This window comes from Hemicordylus capensis, chromosome 15 (genome assembly GCF_027244095.1).
Source record: "Hemicordylus capensis ecotype Gifberg chromosome 15, rHemCap1.1.pri, whole genome shotgun sequence".
In the NCBI taxonomy this organism is placed as follows: domain Eukaryota; kingdom Metazoa; phylum Chordata; class Lepidosauria; order Squamata; family Cordylidae; genus Hemicordylus; species Hemicordylus capensis.
The window spans coordinates 3,664,653-3,684,281 of NC_069671.1; the positions used below are offsets into that span (position 1 = coordinate 3,664,653).

At 47.9% G+C, this 19,629-nt stretch overlaps 1 long non-coding RNA gene across 2 annotated transcripts in view; it reads left to right on the plus strand.

The window, feature by feature from the left end:
* The window catches only part of LOC128338161 (uncharacterized), an 80,124-nt gene that overhangs the window by 13,984 nt on the left and 46,511 nt on the right, over nucleotides 1-19,629 (plus strand). The gene's annotated exons all lie outside the window — the stretch shown is intronic.

The window sequence follows — 19,629 nt, forward strand, 5'->3', positions numbered from 1 at the left end:
AACCACCACTGGAACGATGTGTTGTGGTTAGATAGGGCCAATTGCTCTCTCCTACTAAATATAAGAGAATCACCACTTTAAAAGGCACCTCTTTGCTCAGTCAGCAGGGGATAGCAGACGACCCAATGACGACTCGGCAGTAAAGGTGGCTGAAATGTTGAGTAGTTTGTTTGACAGCTGGAGGTCAACTTAGCAATATGCCTCCTTTGTTTCTATCGGTTTTTACATTTCCAGTGTGATGTAATGGTTAGAGTGTTGGATTAGGATCAGGGAGACCCGAGTTCAAATCCCCATTCAGCCATGAGACTCACTGGGTGACTCTGGGCCAGTCACTTCTCTCTCAGCCTAACCTACCTCACAGGGTTGTTGTGAGGAGAAACATGTCCATTGCTCTTGGCCCCTTGGAGGAAGAGCGGGATATAAATGTGAAAATAAATAACTCCCTGTGTCCAGAGAGAAGAGTTCATTTTGCTTCTGAACGCAGCTTTGTGAATCATCCTGAAGAAGGGTTAATGGACCTCATGGGTGCCATGTTATCGGGCATGTCCAAGATGAATTAAAAACCCCGGGCTAGCTTTACAACATTAGGAGTGCTGAGTCCAGTTGAGTTTGTAGTTCTTGGCAAAGAGCCTTTTCCTGCAATCTGTAGGCAGCTAGGCTCTCCCTAGGGAAGATTCTGCAACCCGTCTTTCTGAGCATTGATCTCTGCCTTGCATTTCAGGTGCTTCATGCAGACAAAGGCCTTTTGGTAGACGAACAGAAAACCATACAGTGTCTGTAATTCAAAAGCATATTAAAATTCGCACACGTCCCCTCTTTCGGAATGATCTGGTTTATTTGCCCAAACTCATGGACATGTTCAACGAACGTTCTACTGAACTTACAACAGAAACAAGTGTGGGGGTGTGACGATTGGGAGTGGGGGTTGTAGGGGAGGAAGTCTATCATTTCTCTCTCTCACCAAGTTCCCTGCAACTTTCTGCTTCTGCTAAGTTTTCTTTAAAAGGCATTTATTACCATCTAATGAGGCAGAGCTGTGCTTCCATACCAATAGGGGAGCTGACGATAATATATGGCTTTAATTAGCAATCTGGATTTGAGGAATGGCTTATTATGCGGGTGGTTTCTATGCTCCCCCTTATAAAATAATGCCTTTGGAGAGATTTCCTAATGACACAGAGATCTCCATTTTGTAATATAATCATGTAATTCTCTAGGCAAATAATTACACACGGGCCTGCCGGTTTGCCATAAAGCAAACTTCAGTTTCTCTGCTGGTTAGTCCCAGGAGTTTCAGGGGTGGGTGGGGGATGACCTCAAAGTAGGATCCAAAGAAAGTGGAGACATGTCCCTTATATCCTTTCCTGGCCCAACCCTGGGGCTGCTGACATTCTGTTGCCCAAATACAGGACACAAGGGGGGGCGGAGCCATCTTGGGGGCGGGGCCATCATTCCTGCACATGCTGGCTTGGCTTCCAGATACTGTAAACACTGAGCCTATTCCCACGATCACTAGAAAGTGGGCTAAGGGAGCCTAGCCCGCTTTCTAGTGATCGTCGGAACCACCAGGCTTGCAGGCGAGCCCGGTGGTTCCACGGTGGCTAGCCTGCTTATTTCCCCCTCCCCTTAAATGAGGTTAACAAAGCAAGCGCTCCGTTAACTTTGGTTTTTTTTTAATCGTGTGCTGCCGTGGCATGTGGCGACACACGAGTAGACCCCCGACCAGGAGGCAACAAGCAGCCTCCTGGCCTCAGAGGTCCCTCCAGAATTCCCCATGCACTTGTGCAGGGCATCCTGGGATTTCCCGGGGCCAGGGGGCCCCTGATCCTTGCAGCCCCCACCAGCTCCATGACAGAGCCGGTAGTTGTGTGAGGGGCTGATCCGGCCGCCCAGAGCTTCAGCGCTGATAGTCTGCATGGAGAGTGGGCTAAGCCCATTCTCTTCGCCGAACCCTCCCTGGCTCTGGCTCTACACACCGCTTGTGTGTAGAGCCTCACTCTCTGTTCATCCTGGCTGCAGGGCAGGCAGAGTGCAGTCTCCCCTACCTCTAGTGTCAAAATCACGACAGACCTTAAATGGAACATGTAGATAGCATGCCCACTGAAATCTAGCATGCCCACTGAAAATCTGAAAATCCCAACTAGCATGCCCACTGAAATCTTGGAGAGGCGTCCTTCTCCACTTTGTTTAGCTTGGGAATCAGTGGCAGGGGTAATCAGATAGCTTTACAGACGATAACAGAGCTTCCGCTTAGCAAGAGCTCACTTTCATCTTAATACATCGAGATCTTCTGGAGCCAAATCACTCCCCTATTGCAGGGGCCCCCAACCTGTGGCCCTCCAGATGTTGCTGAACAACAATTCCCATCATCCCCAGCTATAATTTATTGTGGCTGGGATGATGGGAATTGTAGTTTGGCAACATCTGGAGGGCCACACGTTGGGGACCCGTGCCCTATTGCATAGCCCTCAATGCACTATTCCCTGGCACGTCATGAATAGGCCTGGCCCATCCACTAGGTAGACCTAGACAGCCTCCTCAGGCACCAATTCTAGGGGTGCCACAGCTCCCTGAAAGTCAAGTGGGTGGGGCCTGTTTCCTGGCTGGACTCTGGCTTGCTTTTGTCCTCTTCCCCCATCAATGCACGACTACTGCTACTAATGCACGCTGTCCACCCCCGTCCCTGCTCTACTACTGCTGCAGCTGCTCAGGCAAGGATCTCCATCTTGGTTTCCCAGGTGCCCAGACCCCACAGGAAGTAACTGGTGCATGTGATGGTTGAGGTCTATGGAGGGGAGCACCTTGCAGTGCATTAAAGCTGCCTCTCAGGGAGACGGGTTGGTCCTGAGGATCACAGGACCTGCACTATTGAGGGAGACAGGTGGCAGCAAGAGAGGAAGGATGGCAATTGGGCAGACTCCAAGGTCCTCAACCATTTTCCTTCAGCAACCCTCCACTACACAAACTGGGAGCAGAATATGGGCTCCCAGAAGTTGAGTTGTCGCCCATGCTGGGCGATGACTCAAGTTAAAGACAGAGCACTGCACCTCATCTGGTTGTCTTCACAGAAATTCAGATAAGGCTGAGGACTCCCACCCCACTATCACTGTGCTAAGGGTCTGGCAAGGACCAGAGGGGATGGTTGTTGGTTTCAAAAGAATAATTATCTCCTCACTTGGAAGGGCTTCCTCACTCATTCACTCCAGCCCATACAGGTTGTTCAAACCATTCCACTTTGTTGCTCATTGACACCACACCTACCAGTGATTGAATCAAGCAATATGAATTCTTTTGTCTGCCATGGATGTCAGTTTCAATAGCAAGGAGGTGTGATCTAGGTATGGCCCAAATGCATGACTTTGCCTATTTCTAGCCCAAACACCAACACATGGTGTGCGTGTGCTTTAGCTATAGCCATATCACCAGCTCCAGCTTTGACTCCAGCTTTGATTCCAGCTCGGATCCTAGTTTGGACTTGTCTCCAAAACCAAACCATGAACCACACTTGGCTGCCCTACAGAACTGGACCCTAGAGACCCGGCCACCTCTGGATTTTTCTTGGAGCCAGACACTATCCTGGTTTCCTGGCTTGGGAGTAGCACATTTGCATCTTCTTGTTCCTGCCTTGTCTCTGAAAAGACACCCATCAACGCACGCTATCCTACAAGTGTGACAAATGCACCACCAGATGTTGGATTAGGTCTTACTAATTGCCTATCTTCCGAAATCCCCCTGCCCCTTTCTCTCTAAGCTGCTCTTCAGGCCCTTTCTTTAGCCAGCCCTGAGCTAATTCTGTAATAATTTGAACCTTAAGCTAAAACGCCTCTTTGTGAGATTCCAAATTAGCACTATTAGCTCATACTTTATTGCCTCCTTGCCTGGTTAATCAATTTGACTCTTCCTGTACTCCTAAATCCCTAAATACATCTAATTGTACCATGTTTCTGTCTTCATTTTCCAGACCAAAACTTTGCACAAATTGATATTGTAACAGACTGTTCACGATAGTCTCGCTAATTCCCCACACAAGCCCAAAAATAGTCTTGGGGCATTCCGCCAGTGCTCCAGAACGGTTCTGTTAACAGATACCATTCTTGGACCAAATCTGGTTTGCTGTGTAGTGCTGTGACATTATCCTTCCTGTTGTGTGATCTGCAGTTGGTTGAGATTGCCCATGTGACTAATCTAGAAAGCTGCAATAAGAATTGGAAAAGGAAAATGCAGCAATAGTCACTACGGCTGTGAACAACTTTGGGAGAAGTGAACCTTCTCACAATTAAGAGCTATTGCTGGTTTCTACTTTCAAGTTTCTTTTTAGGTTTTGTGCCCTTTAGGGTCAGGGAGCTTTATTCTCATTTATTTTACGATGTGGATTGCTTCGAGAACATTTGTTTGGGAAAATGGTAAATGGTATATAAATATTTCCCCCCCCCTCATTGTAATCTTAGGAGGACATGCCTGCCAGTGTTCACTTCACACTGATAAAATTTTATAGCAGTTTTGGCATTTTTAGAGCATTTTAAAGGTTTAAAAGCTTTGAGAACACAAAAGCTTTTTTCTCCCCCCACCCACCCGGAGATACCTTCTTCTCCCCGTGCTCACCTGCCTGCCCACCTGGAGTTGCCTTCTTCCCCCACCCGCCCACAGCTGCCTTCTTCCTCTTCCCTGCCTGCCCCCTTCTTCTTCTTTCCCACCCCTGCACCCCCCACCATTTTCTGGCTGCATCCAGCTGCTGGTCTGGGCCACTCGCCCACCAGTCGCGGCCCCCTCCTGCCCGTGGTTTTCTTCGGCCAACACCACCTCCGCCATATTCTTCCTCTTGCCTGTCCCCATCGCTATCGGCAGCTGCTCGCAAACTCTCACGAGAGCTGCCATGCATGGGGTTAGTGACAGGTACGTTTAAGAGAATTATATACATTGACTAGCTGGGCCGGGTGCAGAGCATCTGTGCCTCTAGTTCTCCACCCTCCATCCTGCCCATCCACCGCTGTTTTCTTTCCTTCCCCGCCCTCCCACCACCACTGCCCTGCCCACCCAACTACCCATCACCATTTCCCCCTGCCATCTTTCCTGCCTCATCCATAAGCCTGTCCACCAGCATTTTCATCTCCCTCTGCTGGCAGCTCGCTTGTGAACTCTCGCGAGAGCATGGGAGTAGCGATGCATACGCCTTAGGCATATAGATAGGTAGATAGATAGATATAGATATAGATAAAGATAGATAGATAACTATGGCTCCCTGTCCTCAAATGGCTTGCAACCTAAAAAGAACCATAAGATAGACACCAGCAACTGCCACTGGAAAGATGCTGTGCTGGGGATGGAGAGGGCCAGTTGCTCTCCCCCTGCTCAATAACGAAATCACCACTTCTAAAAAATGCTTGAAAATGGTTAGTGCTGTCTATACCATGACTGAATGAGCATTGCTTAAGTCCCTTAATGAATGCTCTTCTCATTAAGTTACCTGACCTTCCTCCCATATACATACCTGAGGCAGAGTAGGAGAAGAGGGTGGCGAACTTAATTACCAGCCAGTGTGGTGTGCATGTGTATTCCCAGCAATATTTAAACACATTGATTACCAATCACCTTAATTAATGCCTATGAGGAAAAGCTGCAAATTAAATTCACAGAACCCCCCGCTCGGTCCTGTTGGGACTACTGAGCGGGGTCATGGGAAATGCCGGGCGGGGGGGGGGGAGGTTGCCAAGCAACCAGAAGGCCTTGTCCATGCAGGGATCTGCCCTCCCCCCATCTCATCATCAAGTTGGTTGGGGGGGAGATAAATAATGGAAGCAATTGAGTGTATGTTTCATCAAGTTGCTAATTTTTTAAAAAATGCTCGTTATTTTACTCATTTACAGGAACTGCAATCAGAGGCGCTCTTACCCCTGGACTTTGGGGCCTATGTCCAGGGCCACCACACCCCTGCCCCCCATCTTCTTTAGTCTGTCCTGGGTGGTGCGGTCACCACGCTGGCTCACGCTGTGCTGAGTGCAATTGTGACCTGCACTGGGTGCTTTAGAGACAATGTGGGGAGTAGGGAAAGAAATATGTGGGATGGGGCAAGGGCGTAGCGAGGGGAGAGGGGGCCCGTGTTCACCCCTCTCTCTGGCGGTCCCCCAGTGAGGGAGATAATGAAGAAAATAGGGAGGGGAGGAACTGGAGGGCACTCAGGAGCTGGTGGCCCGGGGTCTTTGAACCCTTTCGCGCAATAGAACTACACCCCTGGGATGGGGAAATGTTAAGTTGTGTGTTGTAATGTTTCTGCTTATGCATACTTGCAGACAGAGACCTATTCTTACATTCTTATATTCTTACATTTTTGTGAGTTCAGTTGCTGTTAGTGCCCTCAAGAACCCATGTGTTAAAAATACTGTGTGTGTCATGGTGTGTGTGTGTGTGGGGGGATGATGCTTAACTTGCAGTGGGTGGCAGGGGGGGCGAGGCTCCCAAGGCCTTTAAATTCAGGCTCCATAATCACCTAGGTGCACCCAGGTGTGGAGTCAGCTGAGCGGCGGACATAGGAACATAGGAACATAGGAAGCTGCCATATACTGAGTCAGACCATTGGTCCATCTCGCTCAGTATTGTCTGTCTATGCAGACTGGCAGCGGCTTCTCCAAGACTGCAGGCAGGAATCTCTCTCAGCCCTATCTTGGAGATGCTGCCACGGAGGGAACTTGGAAGCTAGATGCTCTCCCACGCCCTATCCTGGCTCTATGATTCAGAGTAGTCCCTCAAGGACCTGCCAGTCAAAACAGAGATTCCTCAGCACCACCGCGGTCAAAACTGGGGAACCCAATTTTAAGCCAAAGAGCTTTCACCAGGGAATAGGGGAGCAAATCACTTTACTTGGACAGCAGGTATGAAAAACCACCGGTAAGCTACAAACATTTTCAGGAAAAACATCTGGTCTACTTGGTTGTACCTGGCTCTTCCTGGCTTGTTTGGAGCTGTTCAAGGTCCTGACCGCTTCAGCTGTGATTTCTTGGACAGGATCTGTGTTCCCTTTGAGACTCTTGATCCCTGTCTTGGTGCTAACCCCGCTACTAACTGGACAAAAAGGCACCTTTTAAACATGGTGGTTCTCTTTATTTAACAGGGGGAGAGCAACTTCCAGTGACTGTTGCTGGTGTCTGTCTTATGTTTCTTTTTAGATTGTGGGCCTTTTGGGAACCGGGAGCCATCTTATTATTATTTCTCCATGTAAACCACTTTGGAAACTTTTGTTGAAAAGTGGTATATAAATATTTGTTGTTGTTGTTGTTGGTTGTGGTGCTGGAGGCCCAGTTTAGCCATTGACCACTTGGCATATGCACTAACCAGTTCGGCATGCCTTTTCTGAAGTGCTGAACCAGTGTGAAAGTCCAGTGTTGGAGCTGGTTCGGAGGTGGGGGGCAGTCCTTTAAGGGGCAGGGAGGTTGCCCTTACCTGCCCCGCCACTTCCCCCCTGCCAACGCTCTCCCAAAAGCATTGGTGAACTTCACCATGCAAATGGCCGACATGCATGCACACACGGGTCGGCCAGTGCCTGAGATGGTCTGGCAACTCCGTGTACACAATCTTAGGTTCCCTGTACGAATGGTGGAATATAAAAACAATACATGTTATTAGAGAACATTGGTGGGTAAGCTTGATAAATAAATAAAATAGGGAACACTGTGCCAGGCCTGATAACTTGAAGAAGGTGTATGCAGGTGCACATCCTGGTGGATCGGGCCCCCTAGGCTTCCCCCCAAAATATAATGAAAGGAAACTCCAGCTGAAGCGATAATAATATGACCCAGCACTGATGACCACATTCTAATAAATAATGGTGATGATTAATGTTGCTCAATCCCCAAAGTAATAATCATTTAATAAATTGCACAGGGCTCCTGTAAGACTCTGTGTATCTTTTAATTATAGTGAAAGGCACGAGCAATTAGGGTAAACTTCTTATTAACTGGGGCTAACGTAACTAGGCGGGACCACTTAAGTGATATTAAATTAATCTGTTGCTTCCTTTTCCATCGCCCCAGACATTCACACTCCACTGGAACCACGAGGCAGAGAATGGGGATACAGGAACTGCTGGCTGGATCAGGCCCAAGAAGGCCCATCTAGTCCAGCATCCTGTTCCCCACAGTGGCCCACCAGATGCCTCCGAGAAGCTCACAGGCAAGAGGTGAGGGCATGCCCTCTCTCCTGCTGTTGTTGCTCCCCTGCAACTGGGATTCCAAGGCATCCTTCCTGGGCCTGAATGTAGTCTATAGCTATCAAGTCCAGCCGCCATTGAGAGACCTGTCCTCCATGAATTTGTTTAACTGCCACTCTGGTGGTCCGAGGAGCAAAGATTGCAGCTGATCCAATGACAAAATGAAACAAGTACACTTTCTAGTTGCCAGGCTCTGAAGAGAAAAGGAGAAATGTCAAGAACTCACAGAGATCATAGACCAGGGCTGTTCTTATAACGCCACACAGGGAGGCTGGTCACACAGTCTCCCAACAGCAGGCTAAGGGAGCCCAGCCCGCTTTTGAGGAGGTCCGTGTGCTGCAATGGGCGGCTCCCGGCATCTAACCTCCCAAATACCCCTCCCCTTAAACAAGGTTAGTGGAGCGAGTACTCCGCTAACCTCGTTTCCAAGATCACGAGACTCCGTGCCATGGTGACTCACAAGTAGTCCTCTGGCCAGAAGGCTACAACAAGCCTCCTAGCCTCAAGGGGTATCCCCAGAATGCCCCACACACTCGGGTGGGGCATCCTGGGATTTCTGGAGGCCAGGCAGCCCTCAATTCCCACCGCCCCAACGGCTCCATGACACAGCCAGTAATCATGTAGGTGGCTGATTGGGCCACCCAGGGTAGGCTCTCTGCTTGTGTGCTAAGCCCGCTCTCCCCACAAACCACCTCGAGGCATTTCACTTTGCTCGTGTGAAAAGCCTCTGGGTCAGAGGTGTGTCCAGCCAGGGGAGAAGCGCCAGGCGTGCTCCCGATCAGCAGTCGTGTGAATGCAACGATCAGGGTAGGAGGAGGGGAGAGTGATCAGGTGGAAGCCCCACGGGAGCTGGGTGTCCTACCCACAGGGCCAACCCATATTCTGCCCCCGGCATTTTCCTAAAGGGGTGTCAGGACTCAATGCTGTGAACCTCACCATCCTGGAGGACCTCAGAAGAGGAGGTAGATGGGGTACAGGCACCTGAGGTTAATAGCTGGGCACTGCAACAGAGGACTCCTCAGAAGAGGAGAAAGATGGGACACAGGAACCTGAACCCCAATCCTCTGGGCCAAGGTTGAAGGACACTGTGTAGCCCTCTGACTTTGAAGAATCTTCCAGTGACACTGAAGACCTTTGAGTATTGGCAGGATCAGAGACATAACTGAGATCCCTTTAAGCCTTACCAGACCTGTCCCTGGGGAAGGAGTGACCTCCAGCTAGACCAGGGGCTGTAATATAAAGCCTTCAGTCAGGCTCAGGCCATGGTTGGAGTAATCGATCATACGGGCAAACCTTACCATTTGAGCCTCCAATTTCCATGGTTTCTCATCTCTGCGGTCAGGTAATTGACACCCGACCTTATTTATTTATTAAAAATTTCTTGTATACTACCTCCTCCAAAGACTCTAGGCAGTGAACAATACGATAACAATAGTTTATAAATGGGAGGCTTGATGTGTGATCACTGTAAGATATTCCCCTCAGGGGATGGAGCCACTCTGGGAAGAGTATCTAGGTTCCAAGTTCCCTCCCTGGCTTCTCCAAGATAGGGCTGAGAGGGATTCCCGCCTGCAACCTTGGAGAAGTTGCTGCCAGTCTGTGAAGACAATGCTGTGCTTGATGGACCAATGGTCTGACTCAGTATATGGCAGCTTCCTATGTTCCTATGTTCCTATATTTGTATGCCACCCAAAACCTATGTCTCTAGCATCACCCCGTGTTAAATATTTTCTAGGGAACTTCTTGGTAGTTTTGGGGGTGATAAGGGCTGGATTTTTGGACATCCTTTGCCGTAGCTGTGATACATGTTGTGGATTAATATCTTCTTGCCCTTTTGACAAAATACAAAGATGACATAACTGCAGATAAATAAATAAATAAATAAAGCTTCAATGATGCTTATCTGGGATTAAGTTCAATCGAACACCGTAGCACTGAGAAGTAAACATGCAACGGATGGTGCTGTGAATGAGTCAGCAACACTGGCTGCTACTGAAAAACAGCCCCATGTGCTTCTCAGAGATAAAATATTACCGTGAATCCTGGCTGACATCCAGACAGGGCTGGCCCATCCAATAGACAGTCATAGGCAATTGCCTAGGTCGCCAATTCTTGGGGGCAGCACAGCTCTCTAGGCAGGAGCCGAGGGCAGGGCCGATCTCCCAGCTGGTCTCTGGCTTGCTTTCCTCCTTCTCCCCCCCTTCAGTGGTGCTCCACCCCACATTCCTTTCCTGCTCTGCTCCGCCCTGCTACTGCTCAAGCAGAAGCCTCCATCCTGATTTCTAAAGTACCCGGACTCAAAACCGGAAGTAAGGGGCACATGCCATGGTTGGCTTGGCTGCAGATGGTTCTGAAGTACACCGCTTCTGGTGAGGCTGAGTCCATGATTTATTTTATTTGGAAGAAGCAGGTCTGGCATGGAGCAGACGCAGAGAGAAGGACAGGAGACCAGCAGGTAGAGACTCAAAACTTGAGGACAGGTTTTGAGGACAAGTCAGAAACCAAGAGGGCCTTCAAGACCCTGGACAGCTCCCAGGGAGCATATACCTTGGTCTGAACTGTACTTTCTGACAGTGGCTGCCCCTCTCAGACTCCACCCCACTAGCTGCAGAAGGTAGAACCTTAAAGGGGTGGTCCATTCGTCAGGAGCCTGGCGGTTTGCCACCTGTCCTCTTATCTCTCACTGGGCACGTTGCCTGTGGCGGCGAGCAGGCTCTGTGGAGAGGGAGGCCCTTGTGGGTGAGGAACCTAGTGGGGCCTGGATTGGGGGTTGCAGTTTTTGGGAGTCCTGGCTTGGGGATCTCTGGCCTCTTGGTTGTTGGACATTTGGCTTGGGGCCAGGGCCCTGATCCTGCACAGAGGATGGGGCCATAGCTCAGGGGCAAAACACCTGCTTTGCATGCAGAAGGTCCTTGTTTTAGTCCCTGGTAGCATCTTCAGGAAGGGCTGGGGAAGATCCCTGCATGATGCTCTGCCAGTCAGTGTAGACAATACTGACCTTAAATGAACCAAGGGTCTGACTTTGCATAAGGTGGCTTCAGATAGTTCAGTTTATTACGATCGTTGATCAAATGTACAGATCTCAGACCAGACCCAGATAAAAATGACATTAAAGGTGAATATCAATACAGGTGTATGTGTGTGTGTACACACACACACACACACACACACACACACACACACACACACTTACATCAGATTAATATAGCATAAAACAGAGTGAAGCAAACGCAAAGCCTGAATTAACCGTTTCTAACACACCACGAGCGAATCTTAACTGCAGCCGTACAAAATTTGGCTACCAGATGCGAAACATTGCTGTATTTATCAGAGAGAAATAAGTTACTATAAAAGTCATCGGAGTTATTTGGGTATTTGGGATCTAGAGGAGCACTAGATCTTGAACACAAATCATGAAAGAAGGAGCACTGCCAAAGCACGGGGCTAACTGTCTCAACACCCCCATTCCTGGCATCAGATGGTCTTCATGGCAAATGCTCCTGACTCCAGTGACCCTCCTCAGTGTCCAGGTGGCTTCTGGTAGGCTGGGTCCTGGTTATTTGTCTTAAATAAAAATGATGAAAATGAAAGAAACTTTCATTCCTCCAGGATCCACCAAAAAGCTAGAGTCTGCCCCGACTAACAATCTGGTTCCTCTCCCCTACCCTTCTGCTCCTGCCCACTCCGTCACCTTTGCATTTTTGTGGGCACCTTCCTTCCTTGCTCCACAGCTCTGCTTTGGCATTTCACTGCTCGCTTGAGGACTCCATTATCTCTGAGCACAGACAATGGTTTCCTTTCCCTCTACCGGCAGGAAAGTGCTCTCTGAACACGCACCACCAGGACGACAGTGTCCCGTCTTTCCATCTAGCTACGTCTTTGCTCCGTTCTCACCTGCGCACATCAGCCTGCCTTCAACTGGGAGAGAAACAGCTGCTGTCTGTTCCTCCGAGAGAAGCTGCGGAGGCCAGACACAGCCCAGTGCTGCTGTTGAAACAGTTCTATCAGCAAGAAAAGCTAGATGCCCAGACTTGGATGAGGATTTATCTCCAGCAGTTGAGGGAAAGGGAACGAATTATGGGAAACCCATGGGGTTTGCATGGCTTTGTGAGGAGCCGTCCCTTGGTGGCCAGATCCCTGGGCATCTCCGTCATGGAGCCGGCAGGTTTGGCAGGCATTGGGGGCCAGCCGACCCTTGAAGTCCGAGGATGCCCCACAGAAGTGCGCGGGGCATTCTGGAGAGATCTCTGGGGCCAGGATGCTTGCTTCAGCCTCCCGGCGGGGGTCTCCTCATGTGTTGCCACGGTGCAGATCTGTCCCATGGCAGCACATGATTTACAAAATGGGGTTAGCGGTGCGCTCACTCCACAAACCTCATTTAAGAGGAGGGGTAGTTTTCAAAGTTTGCTGCTGGGAGCCAGGCAGGGGAAATTGGGCTAGGGCTCCCTTACCCCGATTTCCCCTGGTCATGAGAATAGCTTCAAGGGGAGCTATCCAGCCAAGATTTAAAAGACAACACAAGATGCTGGCCAGAAAAAGGTGTTGCACCAGCAATGGTCAGGAAGCAAAGGAGCAACTTTATCGCTGCCCCACCCCTTCCTGGAGATGGTCCAACTCATGGCATGAATCCCCCCAAATCCTCATCTCTCCAAGAGGTTACTATGGATATTTAAAACAGCATGCTAACATGTTATTTCACCTGAAAAACTGCCCCCACCAACTGCTGTGGGTTCTCTGGTTTTCTTTTTCTTTTCTTTTGCAGTTTTATTTTGCAGGGGCGTTTTTTGTGGGGGGCAATTTTTTGCAGGATTGCAGTCATTGCAGGGTGGGTTTTTTGCAGGGTTATTTTAGGCTTTCTTTTTGTAGTTTCTTTGAAGGTTTGTTTTTTTGGGGGGGCAGTTTTCTTCTTTTCTGCAGGTTTCAAGCTCTGAATTGCCTGCTGAACAAGTGTGTCAGGTTAAAAAAATGAATCTGAATGCATTCATTGTCCTCTCTGGACAATGAGATAAATTATTCTAGCATTTTCTTACCTTTGTGTTTTCAGTATTTCACTGAAGCCTTGGAAACTCACAGGGACTTAAAAAAATTAACTTACAGGCATATACCACTTAATGGTGAAGCAGGGAAGTAACTTGCCCAGGGAGCCATAGGTTGCTGGTTTGAATCCCCGCTTGTATGTTTCCCAGACTATGGGAAACACCTATATCGGGCAGCAGCGATATAGGAAGATACTAAAAGGCATCATCTCATACTGTGCAGGAGGAGGCAATGGCCAATCCCTCCTGTATTCTACCAAAGACAACCACAGGGCTCTGTGGTCACCACGAGTCGACACTGACTCTATGACACATCTTTACCTTTACACCCAGGGAATCCCTCCTGTAGGAACACTTCACTCCAGTGTGTCCATTACTTGTGCAATGTCAAGTAGTGATCCACACAGGCAAGTAAGGCAAATCTGCTACCATTGGAAGAAAAATGCTTATCACCTGCTTTCCCGCAATCATCTTACAGAGTCCTTAGGAACATAGGAAGATGCCTTAGATGGAGACCGACCTTAGTCCATCTCGCTCAGCATTTTCTCGACTGATTGGCAGCCGCACTCAACATTTCCAGGCAAGAGTCTTTCCCAGCCCTACCTGGAGATGCTGCCAGGGATGGAACCTGGAACCCTCAGATGCTCTACTCCTGAGCTCTGGCCTCATCCCTAAGGGGGATTCCTTGCAGTGCTCACATGTAGTCTCCCCTTCAACTGCAAGCCAAGGCAGACTCTGCTTAGCAAAGGGGACAATCCATGCTTGTTAGTCGAGGGCTGGCTAGAAACACGGGAAGCATCCCTCTTGGTGCACAGGGCTGTGGGCCACCGCAAGCCTAAGATGTCCCTCTTGGGATGGCACTGGAACTCGGAAGGACGCACTGCAGCAGATCTTGCAGGAGGCCTGAGGCAATAGCTGGGAAGGCAGCAGAGAGAGGGGAATAGCAACTACTTGGAAAGCAGGAAAGAGCCGTCTGGAGAAGGCTGGAATCTGGCTATGAGCAGCTTCTGGGAAGCTCTCAGCCCCATAAAAGACTGCACCGCCAGCTAATGCTGTCTGCATGATGAGTCCATCTCAGTCCATCCTCATCCAGCCGCTGTAACTGTGGGAGGTATGCCTTCCCTCCCTCTTGTTTACACCCTTCACAAATATTTGCGGAGGCCTCCGTCTCTCATTAGTCCTCATTTAGCTGAGCTGTACATATTTAGCTCGCTTAATGTGGCCCCATCCATCACTCCTTCCAGCCCCCTAATGATCGCTCTGGGCTCTCCTGACCTCCATTTATCTTGTCTCGCAGTTACATCTGTCCGGGTGAGACGGGATTATCTTTGGCTAAGCCTTGTCTGCCCATCGGCTTGGAAGATGCTTCGGGGGAACGGTTGGCTTCGCCAGGGATGTGGTGTTTGTCCTGGGGGAAAAACAATCAAAGGGATAAGGCACTGGTGACAATGGTTCAAGCTTTTTTTTTTTTATGTCAATGACAACAACAACATTATCATCTTGACACCTTGGGCATCAATAAAATTGCAACACATCAATTACAGAAGTCCACACTAGCTCAGTACCGTATTTACCTGAATCGAAGACTAGTTCCTTCGCCCCAAGTTCTTTGATGTTGGAAATTAGGTGGTCAGCTTAAATCCAGAGTCCTCTTCCTTTGGGGTAAATACAGGCATTACCTGTTGTTCACCTCTAAATTTAATGGGGTGATCTTAATAAATTCGGTCATCTTCTATTCGGTTAAGTATGGTATTGTCTGCACTGACTGACAGTTGCTCTCCAAAGTTTGGGAGAGGGGTCTTCCCCAGCCCTACTTGGAGAAGCTGCCAGGGATCGACCCTGGACCTCCACCATGCAAAGCAGATGCTATTCACTGAGATATGGGGACTACCTTACAGCACTCAAATGTATTCACCCATTCAAATCTAAACCAGTGTGAACCCTGCTTAGCAAAGGGGACAATTGATGCCTGCTCCTGCAAGGAAGCTTTCTAGTCTATTTGTGGGGAGGAGCCAAGATGTTGACTAGCTAGCAGCTCCACTGACGAGCTCCGGTCCTTAATGTGGCCTCCTCCCTTCTGGGCTGAAATTTCCAGACAAACCATGATGAACAAAGACCAGAAAAGAAAGAGGAACAGCCCTAATGGTGACCACCACGGTGACCACCACTCAGCCACGGCCTGTGGCATAGCAAGGATGCTGGTGGCCCAACTCCAGCCTGCCACCATTGCAAGCAGGGAGAAGCCATCCTGGCCTGGCTGGGAGCCCGGTTCTGGCTACAATTTCTCAAAAATGGAGCCATGAGGCCCTGTTTGCTAATGTGGCCACACCCTACCACAAGAGAGCTGGTGTTGTGGTAGCAAGCATGACTTGTCCCCTTAGCTAAGCAGGGTCCACCCTGGTTGCATATGAAAGGGAGACTAGAAGTGTGAGCACTGGAAGAGATTCCCCTTTAGGGGATGGAGCTGCTCTGGGAAGAGCATCTAGGTTCTAAGTTCCCTCCCTGGCAGCATCTCCAAGATAGGGCTGAGAGAGATTCCTGTCTGCAACCTTGGAAAAGACGCTGCCAGTCTGGGTAGACAAGACTGAGTGAGATGGACCAAGGGTCTGGCTCAGTATATGGCAGCTTCCTATGTTCCTATGTTCTCCTGTGCTTGGCGTCAGAAGCAGGGGTGTGGCTGGGCACCAGGTGCAGCACCTGGGACATGACGGCCCCAGTTCTTTGAACCCATTTGCTCAATGGCTGCTATGCCCCTGGCCAAGGCAGGGAAGCAGATGAGAATCTACTCCTGTCCCCCTCTGAGCCAAAAGGAGCCGCAGTCCCTACTAAGAACAGTTATATGGTCCTAGGCATGGAGAGCTCTTCCTCTTCCTGGCTGCAGGGAGCAAAGGAGCATTGCAAAGTCTGTGCAGCTGTGGCCGCTTGCTGAGAGTTTGCTTGTCTTCAAGAGACCTGTTTAAGAACCTGCCTTTGGCAAGAGCCAAAGGATTCTTGGCTTATAGCTCATAGCCTGTTGTGTGCTGCCTGTGGAGAAGAGCAAGAGTTATATTACATCTGTGTGACTGCTTTATCCGATTCGTTGGTAAAAGAGTATATAATTGTCCTTTTGGATAGGTTTGGGGTTTTTGTTTTGTTTTGTAGGCTGGCAAATGGCCCTTAATTATTGACTGATAGGTTTTTTGGTTGTTCAAATAATGATCCTTAATAGACAAGGTTATAGGGATCTGGGGAGCCCCCTCCCACCCACGAAAGTGATTTGCCTTTGAGAAGGAAAGACACACTAAGATTTTATCCTTCTTTTCTCTACTAAAGGGAGCACAGGAAGTCCCCTTTCAAGTCTGTTTTGGATTAGTCTTTGTGCCATCGAGTCGTGCCATTGAGTTGGTGTCGACTCCGGGTGACCACAGAGCCCTGTGATTGTCTTTGGTAGAATACAGGAGGGGTTTACCATTGCCTCCTCCCACCCAGTATGAGATGATGATGCCTTTCAGCATCTTGCTATGTTGCTGCTGCTAGATATAGGTGTTTGTTCCCATAGTTTGGGAAGCATACCAGCAGGGATTCGAACAGGCAACCTCTTGCTCCCTTGGCAAGTTACTTCCCCACTGTGCCATAGACTAGCTATCTCTGAACTGCAAACAGATGAAGGAACTATTGATTTGGCAACGGAAATTGCTCTTGCTGAAGTTTGAGTAATTGGGCGAATCAAAGATTTTTGGAGAAAGGAGTTGGTGAAGAGATTAGTCAATTAGTCAATTGGCACATAAGCAGCCTCTGATGTCTGTTTTGCAACCAATTATTCCTGGGATATTTACTGTTGCTGATATTGTGCATGTAGAAGATTTGAGTTTTAATGATAAAGATGCTTGTATTGTAGTTTCTTTTGAAATATGCAGACTACTAAGAGGATCTACTATAAAAAGTTTATGAATATAGGGTTATTGGTTTCTAGACCAGGGTTTCTTAACCTTGGGCCCCCAGATGTTGTTAGGCTACAACTCCCAGAATCCTCAGCTGCAATGGCTTTTGCTTGGGGATTATGGGAGTTGTAGTCCAACAACTTCTGGGGGCCCAAGGTTAAGAAACCCTGGTCTAGACTATTTGAAATATGGCCTTGCCACTACAGGGAAATCTAGAGGAAAGTCCTGATGCCCTGATGCTAATTCAAGTTAGATATGTAAAGATCACAGTGTAAGGAACCTCATTGTGCTGAATGAGATGCAAGCTCTCCTAATTTGAAATCTTCTCATCCATTCAGTCGTGTCCGACTCTCGATCACTCTCTCATCCTATCTCGTACAGCTTCCTTTAATTCCACCATGGTCATTCCGGTGTCATTTTTAATTGTATCCAGCCACCGAGTACAAGGCCGTCCCCGTCTCCTTTTTCCGCTGATCATTCCCAACATAATTGTCTTTTCGAGTGAATCAGCTCGCATGACATGACCAAAATAGGTCAGCCTTTGTTTAGTAATCTTGCCTTCTAGCGATGTTATTGGTTTAACTCTATCTAAAACTTCCTTATTCGGGATTCCCGCTGTCCATGGGATACACAACAATAACCATCAGTATAAGGATAATAACCATCAGTTATAAGGAAAATAACCATCAGTATATGGAGGTTATGGACTGTATAGAATCTAATCATATAATGCAAGATTCACAGTTAGCAATGCAAGTATCACTGAAGGTTTTCTCTCTGAATAAAAAGTACTTTTGAATACTTTCTTTACATCATCATCAGTACCTCCAGTGACTGTTGCTGGGGTCTATCTTATATTTCTTTTTAGATTGTGAGCCCTTTGGAGACAGGGATCCATCTTATTTATTTATTATTTCTCTGGGTAAACCTCCTTGAGCCATTTTTGGAAGGGATAGAAATCGAATGAATGAATGAATGAATGAATACAACTCATTTCTATGAAAATTACTACCAGCCCCTCATTGTATCTCTATTCTAATCATCATATTAAAAAAACCACACAAAAAGGAAACAAGATCACCACGTTCTTTAATCATTCAATAGCATATTCTTATTCTTATATGTGGGGCCCTTGTTACGAACGTTAAAAAGGAAAACTGCATTAACTTGAAATGTAACCATCTCCTGCAGAGTTACCAGGGCCACGGCATGAGCCACATTTATCCTCTTTTAAATATGCTCAGAGAGGCTTTCAGCTGTACCCTATATATTTGATACATGGGGTGGCAGAGAACAGGTAAGAACCGTGGTTTGTGCACATCCCTAATAATTACCATATATGGTAAATTTCAATCATAATAAATTTGAATCTGAAAAGGATCTGCTTCTCTTGGGTATGTCATTTTGGAATATTGATCTTATTATTGGGTGTTAAAAATCTGTTGAGAAGAACAATAGTTAAAATATGATTATATTCAGATTTTTTTTTAAAAAAAAAAATCAAACCTTTCCCCCAGCATATTCTAGTGTGAAAAGTGGTGCATTCAGCTTATTTAAATGGCAGGATTGTTCATGCAAAATTTGGTTATCTGCACGCCAGAATTTCAGAATTCAGAAATATCCAGAATTTCTGCTAAAAACAACAATAAATAAATAAATTAAACATTCGCTGAGCATATTCTGGTGTAATTTCAGTGGAAAGATTGTGTATGCTTCCCTAGTCTTCCGAGAGGGCCTGCTTTTGTTAAAAACAAACTGGGCATTGGGAATCCCAAGCATTAAAAGTAATGGTGCGTTTGAGCCTTAGAAGGAGGTCGTTTCAGGATAAAACCAGGGCTGTGTACTGACCATCGCACTTTGGAGGAGTGGGGCGCTCCCCATCTGCTCATCCAACTTGCCGGCAGTTTGCAGCTGTTAAGAACGGATGCACCGTGAATGACATGAGAACGTTGTCTGATCACTGCCTTTATTAATGGCTCCCTGAGGCATCTCAAGAGTCGCCAGGAAAAAAAACAAAAACCATAAACACATGCTAATGCAATTAAATACAAAAACGTGAGTTAATGTAGCGTTACTGAACGGATGCCAAAGGAGATGCAAATATGGAAGATGCAAAAGTCACTCCACATGCAAAGATAAAGGAGTGTGCCTCCTGCACTTGCTTCCTGAGTCCACAGGGGGCGCTGCAGATCTAATTAAAACCCATGCCCTTGGAAACAATATTTACACCTCCTGCTAATTTGGGAGTAATGCTGATTTTGGCGGGGGAGTGGTGGGATTTGATTGCTAGCTTTTGAAATCCAACACTTTGGTACCTGGGCGAAGCTATAGGCAGTCAAAGCTATAGGCAGTCTGTGGGCAAAGCTGAGGTGAGCCCACTAGCTTCTGACATGTCTGAAGGTACAGTTGAGCTATTTATTCACCTAAAGCAGTGAACATAGAAAGCTGGCATACTGAGTCAGATTATTGGTCC